General features: G+C 36.4%; 1 long non-coding RNA gene across 1 annotated transcript; it reads right to left on the reverse strand.

Annotated features, from left to right (window-relative positions):
* Positions 1-1518: 1518 nt before the first annotated feature.
* Positions 1519-3652, reverse strand: LOC113051137 (uncharacterized). Its single transcript, XR_003276868.1, has 3 exons — positions 3590-3652; positions 3090-3142; positions 1519-2082 (listed from the first exon to the last, which is right to left on the reverse strand). It is a non-coding gene; the product is annotated as an uncharacterized LOC113051137 (long non-coding RNA).
* Between the last annotated feature and the right edge of the window lie 385 nt (positions 3653-4037).

Here is a 4037-nt window from a genome sequence, read left to right on the forward strand (position 1 = left end):
TATTCGCATCCAGGGGCGTGTCTAGGGGGAGGCTAGACACGGACTGTCCCTCTGATGATAAATAAACATTTAAAAGTTGATTGTTTTGTGCATATTTTTCCATCAGTAGCAGATGAGTCTGACCCAACAAAAATCCAGTTTGGCGCTGTTTGACAGTGTGCGCGCGCTTTAGGCTTAGGGGCTCAGAAAAAGTGCATCATGTGAGAATAGAACGCCAATGAAATGTTTACCTGGCAGAGCCTTAAGGCGTGTCCACAAGGGTGGCACAAATGAGCTTTGCCACTCCAGTTGCCACCCCAAAACAGCGTATGGGATCGAAGTGCATTGAGCGGAACATCGTGATTTTGACTGAAACAGGGTTTTTTGAAAGTCAGAGAATTCTGCGACTTGCGACTACGACTTTGAGGTCCAACGCTAAAGTGCCCTCGCGGTCCCGTCTGCCCCCTGTCCTCAATTTCTGCCGAGGGTAGTATATTAATATTTTTGGTTGTGGACGTTAAAAATGTCTCCACGATCTGCTTTTGAAGAAATATTGTTGCATTGTGCCGCAGCGCACATTCTATCAGCTGTATTTCTGGCGCCACGGAATTATTATAATACATTAACATAAGTTAAAGCAGTTGCATCTGCTTTAAATCCTTACTATTTATTTAAAAGTTTAATTCGTGTGCTTTTCTGACGTTCGGTTCTTCTAAGCACAATCAAAGTGCGGCACGAAAACGAAAAAGCCCTTCAAACTGTGCCTGATTTCTAAGTTATGTTCTGTGCTAATACTGTCGAAACACACAAGGTTTATTTATAGACTAAGTTGGATATGTCTAAAATGAAAGTAAACCACTGAAAGAGGATGCATGTCTGTATGCATGCAGGTCTTAAAGGGACAGTAGGCTACATGCTGCCGTGTGAATTTAAGGGATAGTTCACCCTAAAATTTAATTTCTGTCATTGTTTGTACACGCACATGTTGTCCAAAGAATCTGTTGTACATGTTGTAGAATCTGTGTAACCAAACGGTTTCTGGTTCACATTGACTTTGATAGTAGTAAAACATACTCTGGAAGTCACTGTGAACCAGCAACTGTTTGGTTTTCTTCAAAATAATGCTTATTTTTAGCAGAAGAAAGAAACTCATTCAGGTTTTTTTTCTTCACTATTAAAATTTTTGGGTGAATTATTCCTTTAATGTTCATAAAACACCAAACCCACAGAGAAAAATCACTCAATACTCTTATCTGTTCTATATATTAATCTGTGAATATTAATAATAATATCATCATCGTATTATTAATGTTGACCGGGTTTAACTAACTTTTATGTGACAGCCCTATAGTCTAATAGGGGCCCTGTACCTATCTCTGGGTTCCTGGCTTAGAAAAAGATGCACTAAAACATTGCCTTCCATTGAGTCTCCAGTATTACTGCCCCCTAGAGGAAGATACTGCAGTTGTTCTGAACCAGTATGGCATTCAAAGTTATAAATTATTTTAAAATCAATAAAGTCTTTTATTTCAAATTCAAAAGGTGTGTCTTGTTTCTGATTTCTAAATGAACATTTCAATTCAGGTTTCACACTAAAAAAATAAAACATAACGTTAAAGCAAATCAGTGTAAAGGCACAAAATATGTATTCTTATTTGGTCCATATGTATTCTGAATTTAAATTAGGTTTATCCACCTTTTTCCTGATGTATAAATGGGTGCCGCCATTTGTAAATTCTATTGGTGTAGCTTCCGGTCTCATTTGCGTCCAGCTATTTTTAGCTGTACAGTACAGTTAGTTTTGCTGCTTGATATTGACAATTGATGTGTCCTATAATAGTAATTTTATCTGTTATCTATATTAAGAACACACTTGTTTGTAATGCAAAACGCATCCGGTGCGACGCACCAGTTGCACCTCCTAAGGACGGCCCTTGCTGAATTATATGTTACTGATCACTTAACAAAGTCTGTGCCAATGGCGTTTGGATCTCTTTGGAGAAAGTAGTCTCTTTCTTTTTTTCAGGACGACAGGATGTGGTTCTCTGCTGTCTCCAGCTAAGCAAGAAATCCACTCCCACTTGCAGCATCACAAAAGTGCTCCTTTAAAGTTGGGGGGAAAAAACAGAATAAATTCACATCCATTTATCAAAGCTATTATCAACAAGTGAAATATCAGAGACAAGTATCACTTACAATACAATAATAGTTTACTCAAAACATTTACCCCTAAAATTCTGTCATCATTTTTTTTTATCTTCATGTGGTTCCAAACCTGTATGACATACATATTGTACATGGTGTCTGTGGAACGGCATGAGTATAAGTATAAGTGAGTAACAATTCAGGTGAACAATTTGTTTTAAGGGTTATTTCGTCCAAAAAATAAAAATGACGTCATCATTTATTTACCTGACTGATGGTCTCTTTGCATGAATGTGCATTCATGAGACTCTTTTAGCAAAGCAATTCAAGTTGTGAACAATCAAGATGAATAAAAACAAAATAAAATAGAATCTATATGCAGCACCTTTTTTCTCTGAGGCAAATACATCTGTTGCGCTCATTGCAACAGGAAGTGATCCCGTTCATAGGAAGTGATCCCGTTCATCTGTCATTTTGACTGTCATGGCAACCGAAGCTCCAGTCCAGAGTCACATTTTTATTAATCTTGATTTTTTTTTTTTCAGAACTTGCGTGCAATTCAGAGTGAACTGAACTAATAGTGTTTCATGAACACACAGTCATGCACAGAGACCAACAATCAAGTCAGAATGTTTTTTAAGTATTATGAAAAAGTTCAGTACGTTTCTCACCAAACTCTATTGTATACCTGCAGAACACGTGGAATATACAACACATAATACATAAGACCACTCTGTTATAATTTGGCTTCTATTTTAACAGCTTGATGTTATTCGCCATAGACTGACATTATATAGACAAGCACATTTGGGACATTTTATTTAAATCTCCTTTTGTGGTCTGAGAAAGAAACATATGACATAAGACAAATTCAAGGGTGAGAAAATGTGAACTATCCCTTTAAAGAAAAGCATTTAACTCACTGTAAAAGTAAATATTTTGTTGTAAAAAGAAGTCCGTCTTACTGAAAGACTCCTGAATTCCATGCTGATCTCAATGAGCTGAGGCGGCGTTCTGTCTATCAAAATTAAAATGCATAAATGGGGCAGCAGATAAATAAATGACAGTACAAGCACACCAAAAAAAAATCATATCTGATCTGTAGTTCATGCTACCCATGTGTCTCTTGTGAGAGCACAAATTCCCTTTGAATGATGAACAATTTAACTCATGAAGTATATTGAGTTTGAGTATATTGAAAAGTTATTTACAAATATATACAAATGAATATATATGATAATATATCAGTTTACATTACATATGAAACAAACACATCATACATACACACACACACACACACATACATATTATATATATAATATGTATGTGTGTGTGTGTGTGTGTGGAAAGATCACACCAATCCAATATATTGACACATCAAGGCACACAGCATTCAAATATCATTATTACATAATATTATTTTATGAAATACATAACTTTACAGTAAATTAAGTAAAACACTTACTTTCAGTGTTTTCCTTGTTAAACCCAACATCCCCCTCTGCTCCACTTCGAGTGAAAGAATCTACCCAGCAGGCACACAACGTCATATGACGTTAATATTAGATTAGATTTAGGTCGCGACGTCAGGTAACCAAAATTCAATGTCAAGCCAACGTCTAATGACAACGTTAAATTGACGTCCAAGACCAACATCATCTGACGATGATATTAGGTTGTTTTTAGGTTGTGTTATAAAATAACCAAAATCCAACGTCTAGCCAACGTCTCAAGCCAACGTCACATTGACATCGAATACTGATATTTAGTCGTCAGGTATGGCAACCAAAATCCAACGTTACCTAGACGTCATAATGGCAACGTCCAAACAACGTCAAATTAAAACATCATTTGACGTTGATCTGTAGTTAGTTTTAGGTTGTGGCATTAACTAACCTAAACCCAACGTCGAG

The sequence above is a fragment of the Carassius auratus genome, chromosome 31 (assembly GCF_003368295.1).
Source record: "Carassius auratus strain Wakin chromosome 31, ASM336829v1, whole genome shotgun sequence".
NCBI classification, from domain to species: Eukaryota; Metazoa; Chordata; class Actinopteri; order Cypriniformes; family Cyprinidae; genus Carassius; species Carassius auratus.